Genomic DNA, 16,113 nt, shown 5'->3' with positions numbered 1-16,113 from the left:
CAACAGAAAATAAATCAACATTTCATTTTGTTATTAATAAATTTAAAATACAATGCAGACTCTTCCAACACAGCACATCTGGGAATAACAGTCCTTTGGATTGTAAATATGGGAAAACAGGATTGTAACAAACTGGAAAAGAGCATTGAAGTCGATCTGTCCAGTCCCAAAGTTTTAAAAAGCTCATACAGTAGTATCTCTTATATGGTCCTCAAATGCTTATACAGACCAGCTACATTTGGCATGAGAAAGAGGCAGAGTGTCCCTAGTGTCACCTACAAGGCCATTCACGGCCTTGCTCCCTCCTACCTCTCCAACCTACTATCCCCCTACCTACCTGCCCGTAGTCTCCGTTCCTCTGGCTCCGGTCTGCTCCACGTCCCCCGCCCCAACCGCCCTACCATCGGTGGTCGGGCCTTCAGCCTCTCAGCCCCCAGGCTCTGGAACTCCATCCCCCAGTGCCTTCGCCTTGCTTCCTCCCTTTCCTCCTTCAAGGCCGGTCTCAAAACCTTTCTCTTTGACCGTGCCTTCAGCTCCCCTCTCGACTCTCTTCCCCCTCCTCGCTCCCTCCCTTCCCTCCCCTCACCCTGACCATTTCCCCCTTCCTCGCTCCCTCCCTTCCCTCCCCTCACCACCATTTCCCCCCTCCTCGCTCCCTCCCTTCCCTCCCCTCACCATTTCCCCCCTGCTCGGGTCATGACCCAACTGTGCAGCGCCTTGGGACGTCCTCCTGACGTGAAAGGCGCTTTATAAATGGAATCTTGTTGTTGTTGTTGTAGTGTCAATGAATCTTTCAGGGATTTTATTAACTGGTCTCTGAAATTGTTTTAGATTATACCTGGATATCATAGATTTCACTGAATAACTCTTGAACTGGAAAACCCTATGTGTCAAATTAATCATTCCAAGGTTATCTTCATGAAGATCAGTTCATGGCTGTTTGGGGGATATTGTGTGCAAATTGGCTGCGGTTGTGTTCACCTACAAATTACATGGTCATCAGACAGAGACAGTAAATCTTGAGAAGCGCTTTTAAACATCCTTCAACGTCAAATGCAAGGATTATTATTGAGGATTATTGTTATTGAATATAGTAATGGTCCAATTCTGGGACATTTCATGGCAATAACCATGATGTTGCAGTATTTGTACTGAATTAAAAACATACTGTTGCAAACATACTAGGTCAGGGTGTAAATTGCTGGGGGACTTTAACACAACTTCATGTGCTGGAGCTGTAATTTATCTTGGACTGTCACTAACAGTAATATTGAAGTAGCAATAAGTTTTTCTTTGAAAATTTAAATTCCAGTTTACTATACTGTTGTAAACATACAAACTGTTGCTTAGACCGATTTACAAAATATAATACAGAGGCTGAAAGCCCGGCCACCAATGGTAGGGCGGTTAGGATGGGGGATGTGCTGCAGACCGGAGCCAGAGGAACGGAGGGTACGGGCAGGTAAGTAGGGGGATAGTAGATCGGAGAGGTAGGAGGGAGCGAGGCCGTGAATGGCCTTGTAGGTGAGGATGAGGATCTTGAATTTGATCCTCTGGGGGATGGGGAGCCAGTGGAGGCGAGCGAGGGTGGGAGTGATGTGGTCCCGAAGCCTGGTGCGGGACAGTACACGAGCTGCAGAGTTCTGAATGACCTGCAGCTTGTGGAGGGAGGTGGCGGGAAGGCCGACGAGGAGAGAGTTCCCGTAGTCCAGCCTTGAGGTGATAAAGGCGTGGACCAGAGTTTCAGCAGCGTGAGGGGTGAGGTAGTGCCGTAGTCTGGCGATGTTCCGGAGGTGGTGGAAGGCAGTGCCAGCTGTGGCGCGGATGTGGGGAAGAAAGGACAGCTCAGGGTCGAACAGAACACCGAGAGACGGAATGAAAGGTAGGATCTGAACCACTAAAGGACAGAACCATAAAGGTTGAGGTGAGAGGAGTAGCGTGGAGGAAGATAGAGTGGTCAAAGGTATCAAAGGCAGCAGAGAGGTCAAGGAGAATGAGGATGAGGAGACAGAGGGAGTCCTGGTCACAGATGGACAAAATGTCACTTGGCACTTTGATCAGGGTTATTTCTGTGATGTGGGCAGCACGGAAACCCGATTGGAGGGGTTTGTCTAGGCAGTGGCGGGAGAAAAGGAGCAAACCTGGGAAGCAACTTCAGCCTGGAAATGCGATGGTAATGGATCCAGGGAAGGATTTTTGAGGATAGGAGTGATAACAATTGATTTTAAACAGCTGGGAATGGTACCAGTGGACAGAGAGCGGTTGATGATGTTTGTGAGTAGAGGGGCACGGAGGTGGAGCTGGGAGGTAAGGAAAGGGGTAGGGATGGGGTCGAGGGAGCAGCTGGTGGGTTTCATAAGGGTTATAATGATGGTGAGAGAGGAGGGAGAGACAGGGTTGAAGGTGTGAAGAGAGAGATGGGTAGAGAGTATGAGGGGAAGATAATAATAATAATAATCCTTGCATTTGATATAGCGCTTTTCACGTCGGGAGGACGTCCCAAAGCGCTTCACAGAACACACTGTAAAGTGAATTGACTGTATATTTGTGGGCGAACGCGGCAGCCAATTGCGCACAACAATGTCCCACAAACAGTCGTAGATTGAAAATGACCAATTTATTATTGTTTTGTTTTTGGAGGGATTATTATTAGCCGTGTGGAGCAAGGAAACTTGCCCAAGGTTTCGCCCTGCCTGGAATTGAACTCAGGTCTCTCGCTTGCAAAGCAAGTGCTCTAACCACTGAGCTACAGGACTCCACTTATGTAGATGGGGAGAAGTACCAGTTGGAAGGGCAGAGGCGACTGAGTGGATCGCCTCGACTTTGGAAGTCCAACATCTCCTCGAGCAAGAGTGCAGGTTGAAGTCACTGAGGATGAGGTGGTTTCAAAGCAGAGGCAGAGAGGAGTTAGAAGGGTACAGATGTCAGAGAGGGTTGGGGGGGAGGGGGCGGGTGATAGACAAGAATTTTGAGGGTAAAATTGGAGGGATGGTAGAGGGTAAGGTGCTCGAAGGACGGGTTAAGCAGTGAGAACTGTATTTTATTCCAACTTTGTTTTAGAACAACACGTTTTGTACAAAACAGGACTCCATATTTGGAATGTTTCCTCTTTTCTCCTTAATTTGTACTTTATTCGGCAGTAAACCCTTCAGGAGGTTTATTTGCCAAAATAATGCTAACCCCATTAACACTAATTAAAATGCCAATATCTTCACAAAGTTTTTCTAGTTGTTTTTAACTGTGACTTCAATTAGTGTACAGAGCAGTAAAGTGCTTTCCCTATAAATTACATGGTACAGAATTTTGTCTGTTTAATAGTTTCCCAAAGTCCCTGTACGATGTTGGTGGTGACTATCAGTTCTACACAGTTTTCTACAGAAGCACACTGTAGAATCTAGAAGGGAAATCCATGTGTTTATCTAGAAATTAAAAATATATCAATGTTTAAGACCGTGTGTCATACTCAATAAATGTAAAATAGGGACATATGGTTGGCCTTTGTCTTTATTTTAGGCATATTCCAATTGGAAGCTCCATCCATGGCTATTACATTTGAATAATTTACCCTTGATCCACTTTCAAACTCTGGGAAAATGAGTCTCATTTTATTTTGTATAAGAGGCAGCATCCTGCATTGCGTAATTTTTTTTGTACTTTTAACCACTTAAGATGCTTAATAAGCTAGTGCATCCCAGATTTATAACTCCTTGATTTCAACTTTGCACATTATAGTTTTACTGCACTGTAAATGTTTTTCCCCCCTGCCCTCCACCCTCCCCCAGCCCGACCCCCAACTCGGGTCCATAACTCTGTCCATCCCGCACCTTGGGACATCCTCCCAACGTGAAAAACACTTTATAAATGTAATTTTGTTGTTGTTTTTCTGTAACGCAGCCCATTTAATGTAAACTGGTTGTTACACTGGTTTGTGGGGGATTCATTTCAATGTGTGGACTATTCCTTTTTATGGGGACTCTGCTCTGGAAATGGATTTTGTGAGAGTAGGTTGACGTAAAGTATATCCAATCAATGGAAGGAGTCCCTTTTTGTGCATCTTGAATTCCTTATGAAAGATGTTAGCCTGACTCAGTTCATAGCACTCGCAGCTCTGGGACTGAAGGCTGTGATGATTTTGAACTCATAGTCTAGGATAACACTCCAGTGAATTACTGTATGCTGCATGGTCGGAAGTGCCATTCCACTGATGAGACATTGAACCAAGATCTATTACGCCTGTTGAAGTGGATGTTAAAGATTCCATAACACTATTCAAAAAGAGAAGCGAGTTTCTCCCAATGTCCTGGCCATCAATCCAGATAAATTGGTCATTCACTTCATGACTGTTTGTGAGATTTGCTGTCGTGTTTGCCTATAAATACTTGACAGCAACTACTTGTTCAGCACTTTGACACATTTTAACGTAGTCTATGGAGCAAATCCAAGGATTTGAATCCGATTTAAAATGCCACAAATTAAATTTACTAAATTATGTTCAATGCTGTTGATAAATAAATTAAGTATTGTGACACAAGTCACTCTTTTCATAGGGATAGACATTAGATTGACCAATCTGAAATGGGGATTCAATTCATAGAGAATTAAAGGTATTAACACATATAAAGCATGACAGCTGGTTACTAACTGAGATTACAGATTCTTGCTGTGAAGTGAATACATTCAATGTGATCAATGGAATCATTAGGATTTGCTCAGTTTACACAGTCTTTTGAAGTCATTCTACCCGCACTGAATGTTAGCCACGGTCTTAAAGTATTCAAAAGAGGCTGCAGTGAAAGAGCAGAGCGAAGAAGTGAAGACATGTTGCTGCAGCATTGCTTAAGGTCGCTTGCTGAGAAAACGTACTGCAACGTTTCAATAATTGACAAAACCTGTGAAGCACCTACTATTTTATCAAATATAATATTGCAATCCTGAAAGGGTTAATGTAACACTGCATCTTATATCAAAGAACATTGCTTTCCTTGTCACAAACCAAGACAAGGACTTCTTCTGATCATCTTAATGCAGGCTTTCCTGGTGTGACTGTCACATGCCCTTGTGTCACCATCTGCAGCAAAAACACCAAAAGGCTTTCCAAAGACCCTTTTTTGAAGTTATTGTTAATTAAATTCTTGTCATTTTTGTTCAATGTGACATTTTTAACTGAGAACTAATCATGGAAAGTTGCCTCTTTTCAGTCTGTGTTTCATTCCTCGACTATTGCTAAGCTGTTGCATTGGAAATGTGTCTTCTCTATATAAAAGAACCAGTCACTTATCCGTGCGATAAGTAGCAGGTTCTCATTTGTCTCCTTAATATCTTATTCACAGTGAAAAACAATGCAACCCTCTCTTTCTCCCTCTCCTCTCTTTTGTTCATGAGGTATTATGGTGGAGTGTAGCTCAGTGGTTAGAGCACTCGCTTTGCAAGCGAGAGACCTGGGTTCGATTCCTGGCTGCGTGAAACCTTGGGCAAGTTTCCTTACTCCACACGCCTGATAATAATCCCTCAAGAAAAAAACAATAATAAATTGGTCACTTCAATCCACGACTGTTTGTGGGACACTGCTGTGTGCAATTGGCTGCTGCGTTTCGCCCACAAAATATGCATTCAATTCACTTTACAGTATATTCTATGAAGCGCTTTGAGACGTCTAGAAGACGTGAAAAGCGCTATATCAAATGCAAGGATTATTATTATTATTATGATGATGGTGCTGCTTGCAGGGTAATGCTGTATTGGTTAACCTGTTAACACTAACTTTTTCTAACATAGCTTCATCATTAAAATTCAGAGTCACTAATGTACGTTTTCATCCACATTTGAATATCCTGTCTGAAGAAGGCAACAAAACCCATCTTTAGGATTGTATCTTCTTGCAGTCTGTTCACAAAGGAAAAACTTAACATTCACCGCTAATTAAACAGAGAAGCGAGTTTCTCCCAGTGTTGTGGCCAACAATCCTCCACATGAAATTGGTCATTCTCTTCATGGTGTTTGTGGAAATTGCCCAACGCATTTGGCTTCAACATATTCAATCACTATACTTATAGGAAATCTTGTGAAGCTCTTTAGATGTCTCAACAACATGATAAGATGTTGTTCATCTTGTGCAAGAATTATTAATTATTATTGTTCGAGTTGAAGTCGATCGGTACTCTGACACACCTTCTGAGGTCCCCAAGAGTTAGCTTTCACCAAGTTACACCCAATACTCTTAGGTTAGCAGAGTGCCTCACCCCAGGGAGAGAATGTGTATTCCATTCCAAATGCAGGGAAAGGTGGAGTACACAGGGGAACTCTCCGGTTTGGATACTCTTAAGGGTGGCTCTTAAGCAATGACAAATATTTGCATGTGTCAGACACCCAGCTGACCAAAAGAAATCAATTCACAAAAGCAGGGGTGGAGCGTTCACCATGAGGTGAAAAGAAAACAAAGTTGAGAGGGAATACCTTTTGGTCAAAATACTCCCACTAGTTACAGAGTAAAAACACATCTTGTAATAAGACTACTTTTGTATAGGAAGAGATTCTCGGTTTAACATCATATGTTGAACTAGTGTATGATCTCAAATGCATCCAAGGCAGATAGATGAGGCAGGTACCAAGCCCAGGGAAATTTAGTGCTGGTGTGGTGTCATTGGACCAGTGAGCTCCAGAAATAATCATGTTGTAGGCAAATGTTACCTGCGCTCACATATAGGATCTAAAAGAGAATTTAGGAGGAACTACTTCATGCAAATGGCAGTGAAATTATGGAACATACTCTCTGAAAAATTGGGTGAATCAGAGAGTGTAAATGCATTTAAGAGAAAGCTAGACCTTCACATGAGGGAGAAGGGAATAGAAGGGCATGAGAGGGAGAAAGGAATGGGGAAGACTCATGTAAACACCAGCACAAACTGGTTGGGCTGAATGTCCTGTTTCCATATATTCTTTGTAAATCTTTTGTATGTGCTCTTAAAATTGGAAATAATGCTTTTAAACTGAAAGTATTGAAGTATTGCGACAGAAGGCACGTTCAAAGAGGAGTGTCTTGAGAACAGCCTTGCAGGAGGCAAGGGATGGGAGGCGGGCAGGAGCAGGTCAGAGTTGTTGATGTTGAGGTTGTTGTTGTAGTAGATTAATATATTTCCTGATCTTCTCTAGTTCCTTATTTCTTAAGTTGTAATCACATCAGTAATACCCCATTATTCTTCTACCTAGTATTGTTACACATGTTTCCTATTTTTACTTGCACTGTATCATAAAATACTCATGCTGCCTCCTATCTCCACTATATCATTCCTACAATTTGCAATCCTGTTCCCAATCAGACATTTATTTATCCATCTTCCTTTTGAAGCAATTAATTTTCCTGGAGCTATACCTTAGCATGGGTTTATGCTTTCAGAACAGGATGGAAGAAGTTTGGAAGGGGAAATAGAGATTAAAATCATAAAATAGCATAGACGGCAGTGGAGTAATGTAAGCAGAGGCGCCATCACATCTAATGGATATGTAACAAAATCCTGTTGACACATAAACACATTAGAACACATAAAATAATATGTTTTCTTCGACCATTCTCTATACCCAGGTTTAAGTACTGATTTAATTATACAATACAGCATTCAAAGAATATTGATGGTGAAGATCACTAATTCAATTTAAGAATACTGAAATCTGTTTTGTCAGTCTTGCTAATGCTTGCAAATTCCCCGAATGGGATTAAATGTTATTAGGCGCACGGAAAGGTAAAAAGGGTTGTGTTCAAATATTGCTCTTTAATTGGTATAGTAGACCTCAGCTATCTGGGGTCAATTCTTTAATTTTGTAAGTTTTCTTAATGTAAAGTTAATTTTTGAAGTACAAAATGTACTTGTTAGTTTTACTTTATGTTTGCTGGTGTAATTCATTTCACTGAGCTGCTGAAATGCATTTTTATTTCAAATGCAATCCTATGAGATTGTTAATTCTTTCTTGTTTTCTTATAGAAAAAAGACACTTCCATTACTCTTGATTTTTTTTATATGAAGATAAAACCTCACAATGTTAGAAATAAGATAATAGTGGGGTGGTGGGTGGAGGGTGTTTTGTAGATAAACACTTTTGAGGTTTTGAATGAGAGGTATTCGTGGAATTACTTGTCGGAACATGTTGTTAGTCAGCAATTAATTGGATTCCTAAATCCTTTCCAAATGGTCATTCTAAACAAGAATTCCAAGTCAAGCAGCAAAGAATCTACTCACTAACTCAAAACGAAGGCAGCAGCCAAATTTGGTCAGCAAGTTTGTAATAATTTATAACCATTACATACAAACTATTTGATTCTATAAAATGATCAAAGGCTAAAGTAAAATTTGTGAAATTTATGCAAATACAGAGGTTTCAAAAGAAGATAATTTTAGATTGGCTATAAGTCATCTGTGTGCAGAGGGAGTGAGATCAGATCTATAAATTAAAGAAGGAACAAGAGAACAATTATTTCATTATCACTGTCTTGAAAGGCACATCGTAAAGCAACAGAAGGATGTTAAAAGGTTTACATTTCAGAAAACAGTGAAGAGGTGGAAACAAATATAGTCTGCAGTTCACAGGGCCATTCATCATCTCCCACATTATAAAGTTCTTCATTGGGCACGCTTCTGATGAGAATTCAGTTCTAAATCATGCTGGGGATGTGAAGGAAAGGTCAGTTCCTTATTTCATTTTTTTTGGAAACATAGCAAATGCAAGGTTTGGGGCCATAATCATCAATACTCTTTCCAAGATCTGCAAAGTTATGTTACCACAAAGCCCAATAACAGTTCCATCAGGAGACAACAAATAGGCAGACTACTTAATGACAATTCTAGAGTTCAATGTGCTTCGAGCTGTAGAAATAACTGAGAAATAATAATAATAATCCTTGCATTTGATATAGTGCTTTTCACATCTTCTAGACATCTCAAAGCGCTTCACAGAATATACTGTAAAGTGAATTGACTGAATATTTGTGGGTGAAACACAGCAGCCAATTGCGCACAGCAGTGTTCTACAAACAGTCATGGATTCAGTGAGCAAATTATTATTTTATTTTTTTTCTTGAGAGATTATTATAATTTGGCTGGCATCTTCTTTTTCAGTTCACCCACAAAATACGCACAGTCTATACACTTTACATTATATCCCGTGAAACGTTTTGAGATGTCCTCCTCACATGAAAGCCACGATACCAAAGGATTATTATTATATTAGATGCTGTACAATTGTGGAAATGTCCAACTGCTACTAATGTCCTCCTGGTGGATTGATGGATTGACTTCTCTGATTGTTTAGCTTTAAAAAGATTGGCTTTCCTTGATGCAAAGCAGTGAAGTGTGATTGAGAAATCTGCTTCTATTTCTAACCATATTCAGACCCAATATCATTCACCATTATGAAATCTATAATTTCTAAAAGCCAATCATAAAGCAATCATACAATTGTAAGATCTACTCAAAATTAATTAAGATAAAATAATATAATAATCCTTATATTTAATGTAAGGATTATAATATATTACTTTTCATGTCAGGAGGACTTCCCAAAGCTTTTCTCAGGACTTACTGTAGTGACTGTGTATTTTGTAGGTAAATGCAACAGCCAATTTGCAGTCAGCAATGTCCAACAGCCATTTTAACATCCATGAAGTGAATAACCAATTTTGTTTATCTGGGGGAGTTGTTGGCAGGACAATGGGAGAAATTCTTATATCTTTTCAAATAGTGCAATAGAATCTTTACTGATAGGACATTGATTTAAAATCTTATCCAAAGGATGAGTATGAAATAGTCTGGGAAAGAGTAAGAGTATGGGATTAGAATAGATGGCTCCAGGGAATTACCACCTGCAGAGACTCGGGGTGAACGGTCTCTATCTGTGCTGTGAACTTTCTATGATTCTATGAATGGATATAGATGACCGCAAATTAGAAGTGTCAAATGCTTCATAATTTCTTTGCTTCTCTTTATTCTCTGTGTAGTAAAGTAAGCTCTGTATAGGACGGAATAAGTGAGAATCATAGTCACGTACAGCACAGAAGCAGACTATTCAGCTCATTGTGTCTGTACTGGCTTTTTGAAAGAGCAATCTATTCAATCCCATTTATCTGCCTTTTCCCCATACTCCTGCAAATTACACCTTTATATATAGTCCCTTCTCGATCTAGATCCTATTTATTGTAAAAGCTGTTTGTACTGGAATCACTTACACTGAAACAAATCATAAATTCTTTACCTTATACTGTAATTACAAAAAACAAAACGTGGACAGTGGTTTGATATTAGCCTTTGGCTAAAAGTATTTGTGCTTTGGTACGTATACTGCAAGAACACCGAACTCTCATCTATGGTATCCAAGCGCAGACACTAGTCTTAAATTATAGTAACAAGTGGATATGTCCAAAGAGATTAGATTTTGTCAGTCACCTTGACATGAAGGGAAAACTGTCTGTGAAGAGATCTGTCCCACATTAGTCAAGGATCAACTCTGCTCACAGAAATGTTTGTGAGCTGGATCAGACTGATTGGAGATAGGAAGGCGTGAACAATGAGACTGGAAAAAGATTACAAAAACGAACAGCTCTGATGTATGAATTTGTAGTTTATAACTCTATAAATCGCTGCTAAATAATATAATCTAGCAGCACCTGTCGTATGTTGAGATGATCCTTCATAGAAATTGATTCCCACTGTCTCTTAATACAGAGACTGCGCTGGAAAGAATGGTCATTCAAAACTGGAACCATACAATTCCTAGTTATTACTCACGAACCAGTCGTTATGCATAGCACTGCCAAAACATTTTCTAGTGTATAAATGGCAACTGCAGCAATAAAAGAACATTTACTTAGCACTGTTAAATTCTTTAACACATTTAATATGTTGCTCTTAAAAGAAGTTTCATTGCCCAGCAGCACCCACTCCTATTATTTATACACATAAAATTACACAACCCATAGCTCACCAAATTGAACTGGCACATATGTAATCACGTGTAACACAACACAGACTGCTCACATGTTAAAACCATTCAGCAGCAGTAAGGGGCAAACTTTAATTTTGACACCAAATTCCTTTAAATTATTGTCTGAAGAGAGAAACACCCAGGAGGTAAGGCAAGGCTGTAACTCAGTCTCTGAGTTCTAACAACATTCATCATAATCTGCTCTTTCCGGATCCAAGATCATCAGAAATCCTTGATTTAATTACAGTCTTCTAACTCTCCCCCAGATATCTAATATTCTACATACTGAAGTCTACAACTTTCTCAAGGAACCAGCTTCCTGCAAATTCAAAAGCTAAAATTCAGGAAGATTTTCAATTACAAAATATGATCTTTCCAATAGTCACTGATTAAATCAATTGGCAAGAACCCATTTCCTGGTCTTAATATTTAAGCAAAGAGGAAGAAATGTATTTGAATCCTGCGAAATCTGATTTAAAAGGCCACTGTGCTTTGGCAAACCTTTCTTTTTGTTCCTTGAGATTTAAAAAAGGTGCAATCTTGCAGAAGATATTTAAAATGTGTTATTTTTCCTTCCTTCCAGCAGGGATCCATACAGTTGACGTCAGCAACAAGATTTACCAATGTTCGATTCCGTATGGTGGAACTTTGATTGACATCCTTTGTGGCCATGGATACCAATGAAGAGGTTGCCACTTAGCTTATTTTGGGTCAGCTGGGTGTCTGCCACATGCGGAAACCCATCACTGTGCTTAAGAGCATGCAAACCAGACTGAAAGTTCTATGTATGCCACCTGCACATGGAAATCTCTCAGTGTCTGGAATGGAATACGTACTCTCTCCTGGGAAGGAATCACCCTTGCTTATCTAATTCCAGATAGCATTAGGCACGGCATTGTTGGCTGTTCTTTGACTAAGCTGGGATCCCATCTCTGTTCAGGTGGATGTTAAAGATCTCGTGGCACTTGTCGAAAAATGGATGGAGTTTCTCCTGGTCAACAATTCACCAAATAAAATTCATTCATTTTATGGCTGTTTATGGGACATTGCTGTGTGAAAATCGGCAGTTGTGTTCCCCTACAATATACAGCCAATACACTGTAAAATCCTGTCAAGCATTTTGAATGGCATGGTTAGGTATAGATCAAATTCAAGGATTACTGTTTTTTTAATATCAAATGCAACCATTATTATTATCAGTAGATGAGAACCTGGGATTCCTTTGATGCTCTTGCTGGCTTAAAACCAAATAAAACTTGTTCAAGTTCCCACATGCACTTGATTGGTACAAATGGGAAGCTATTTGTGGTAATGATGAGATTCCAGGGTTTGAGAAAGGAGCTGGAGAGGGTACTCAGTGGTTAGAGTACTTGCCTCACAAGCAAGAGACCTGGGTTCTATTCTTGGCAGGACGAAACGTTGGGCAAGTTTCCTTACTCCATACACCACTGTTTACCTAGCAGTAAGTAGGAACTTGGTTGTTAGTCGATTGGCGGATCACTTTTCCGGGGATAATAATCCTTCAAGAAACAAATAATAATATTTGGTCACTCAATCCATGACTGTTTGTAGGACACTGCTGTGCACAATTGGCTGCCACGTTTCGCCTACAAATATACAGTCAATTCACTTTATAATATGTTCTGTGAAGCGCTTTGAGACGTCTCGAAGACGTGAAAAGCGCTATATCAAATGCAAGGATTATTATGACTATTATTATTATTACTCTGCAGTCTCACTCTCTATAGATTCCTGCCCAACTCAGAGGTAAATACTGGTAAACTCCAGCTCATGGATGGCAGCCTGTCTCAGTGAGTAGCACTCTCACCTCTGAGTCGGGAGATTGTGGGTTCAAGCCTCACATTGAAACTTGGAACCTATTATAGCACCTCAGAACTATTTTGTAAAAGGGATGTGCTGAATGGGGTCCCAGAAATACGGGCAGCGTCTCGATGGACTTATTTATTTTGTCATTATAAGAATGAAAATCCAAGTGTCACAAAGGGAAGAGAGGAATCTGGTCCTGGGAGCAGCTGTTATTGAGCTTGTAATTACTGCAAAGCTGCCAACCGTTGCCATCAGAGCAACGTCTGCTAATAACCACAAATATAATTTCTGTGGTCTCGGCGAGAACACAGAGAAGAGAAAGAAGAAAAGTACAGGCCAAACTTCAAACAGATACTGCTTGGGAGTGTGTGAACTATAAAGATTGTTTTCCTCAAGGGACTGATTTATACACAAAGAAAAGGCTTGCACGTGAGGAATTTAATCCAACTGGTGACATAACTTAACAGAATCTTTGCTTTCCTGCTGGCACCCAGCTGCTGAAACTGTAATGTAAAGAATATTGATATGAGCTTGAATAGGCAAAAGGAATTCCAGAGTGCAACAAATATCCATTTATTTTGAAGATTTTAGGGAGCATTTTGGAGGAGGAATACAGTAAAGAGCCTATAATCCGCATTAATTGAGACTGGCCCCAGTGTGGATAAGCAAACTGAGTGGGTAATTGGACATTAGACAATTTCAAATTGTTTACAGAGCTAACTAAATATTGTTACACAGGAATTATCTTGTTACTATGGTACCGCGTTATGGAAGCATGCTCTGAACAAGGGTTACTGTGGATTGGACATCTGCATATATGTCAGCATGGCAAGCTTGGTGATGAACCAACCTGAGAGGCAGCGCTGTCTGTTCCTGGCCATAAAGCAGTGTATTTAGAGGCCCTACATGATATCGGTGATGGGTACCTATTTTCATTCTTGTAGCCTTAATAATAATCCTTGCATTTGATATAGCGACTAATCACGTCGTCGCAACGTCTCAAATTTCTTCACAGGATGTATTGTAAAATGATTTGACTGTGTATTTTGCGTGTGAAACGTTAGATTTAGTGTTTTGGTTAGATTTAGCATAATCTGATTAGATTTAGTGTAAGCAAAATGCCTTAAAATAGTTATTTTGCATCCAATAAATCTAACCGGCTCCCATTTGCACTAATTTGTAAGCACACAAAATAAAATTTTGTAAGTGTACATATTGACGCTCAGTAAAACAAATCACAATCTGAACCTTATAGACCAAAATATCTGTAACAGACAAATGCCAATTCAATAAAAAGCAATATATCAGGGAATAAAGAATACCAATGCTTTCGTATCCCACAAGAAAAAAAATGAATCTTACTCACTGGAAAAGAGTTCTAAAGCTACAAATTGATACAAGGGACATGTGAAGCAAAATAATGAATTGACAACAATAACTTTTAACTGATTCGATCGCACTTAAAAGAAGAGTTAAAGAAATTTTGTTGCAGATTGCATTTCAAATAGGATTTAGGACAAGTATTGCAGATCAACTGCAAGTGATATCAACTTCAAAATTAGTGCAAAAGATTTGGAGCTGTAAACAGATTGGATTTTTTTTCTAAACGTGATTTTTGGCAGTGGTTAGAAGTTGCTTAGAGAGCTCATTCTGTAATGTGGGACTTAGAACATTCACAACAGAAAAGGATTTACAGCATTTAATGTAAAAATTGTTCAGCAATTATGATAGTTGGGGTTAGAAATGGGATTTAATATCAGAATAAAACAAATCACTGTTTTCTGAAACACACCCCTCTACGTGCTAGTCCACTATTGTGAAGTCCTGTAGCGTAGAGGTTAGCATGCTCGCCTCTCTGTGCGAAATAGGCTGCCACGTTTCGCCCACAAAATACAGTCAATCCACTTTACAGTATATTCTGTAAAGCATTTTGTGATGTCTCAATGATGTGATAAGGCGCTATATATAAAATGCAAGGATTATTATTATTAGTCTGTAAAGGACTTCCGCGGTCTCTCCTCAATAAAGTGATGTTTTAATAATAATAATCCTTGTATTTGATATAGCGCCTTATCCCATCTTCGAGACAGAGGCGTTTATGTGTTTTGTGACCATTTGGCTGTATTTCTTTACAGTCAAATATACTTATGCGAACAGCTCATTGTGAGAGAGAGAAAGCAAATTGCAGGTTGCAGATGGCATTCCAGACTCGCATAACAGATGCCACCTGTGTTTCTGCTTTGATACAGCATGTTTCAGGTCTTTTCGGCTCGGTAATTGAAGAAAGTGGCATTCCTGGGTGCAACATTGAAGTTCAGACATTCCTGCTCTAGAAGTGGTGTTGGCGACTGTGATATTTGATGCCGGTTAAAGATGTGAGGGTCTCAACAGGAAGCAAGTTTAAAAGATTTGTAGACGCAGGTTTAATGGGTCTATGTATGTACTTATAACGTATAACGTATTCAACGTATAACGGTCCCATATGTGCTTCAGTTGAGTGACTGCTTCAATCAGGTGTGTTTTAGCTAAATCTAAAGAAGTGTCATGATCATTTATTTTTCATAATAATCCTTGAATTTGATATAACGCCTTATCACGTCTTTGTGATGTCTCAAAAGCACTTCACAGAATATACTGTAAAGTGAATTGATTGTATATTTTGTGGGTGAATCATGACAAACTGCAACAACAAAAACAACTTGTATTTATATAGGGCCTTCGCACAAGGTGTGTCTCAAAGCACTTAGCTACTGGTAGGATTACTTCAATGCAAAAATAATCTAGTTGTATTCACCCTCTCAAATGTTCTCACTTTGACATCTCTTCCATATAATACATATATACATCCTTCTACCACCAAATCTACACTAACATGATTGAGAAGGAGAAATAATCACTTTCTGCAAAGATTTAACTTCTCTGCTACTTTTCCTCCAAGTGGCAGTCAATGGAGTAAAGTGTCCACTGGGTACCTGCAGCTGAGTAGAACACTTAACTTTACTGTGTCACATACAATACGATTTAATGATAATAATAATCCTTGCATTTGATATAGCCATTTTTCACATCTTCTAGACATCTCAAAGCGCTTCACAGATTATACTGTAAAGTGAATTGACGGTATATTTGGAGACAAAATGCAGTAGCCAATTGCGCACAGCAGTGTCCCACAAACAGTCGTGGATTGAAGTGAACATTTTATTATTGTTTTTTTTCTTGAGGGATTATTATCAGGTGCGTGGAGTAAGGAAACTTGCCCAAGGACAACGTCCCAAAGCATTTCACACTGCAGGCTGGGCACCTGAACAAGGGGTGGGA

The sequence above is a fragment of the Callorhinchus milii genome, unplaced genomic scaffold (genome assembly GCF_018977255.1).
Source record: "Callorhinchus milii isolate IMCB2004 unplaced genomic scaffold, IMCB_Cmil_1.0 Scaffold3, whole genome shotgun sequence".
NCBI classification, from domain to species: domain Eukaryota; kingdom Metazoa; phylum Chordata; class Chondrichthyes; order Chimaeriformes; family Callorhinchidae; genus Callorhinchus; species Callorhinchus milii.
The sequence above is the reverse complement of the archived record's forward strand: the minus strand, read 5'-3'. Positions refer to the sequence as shown.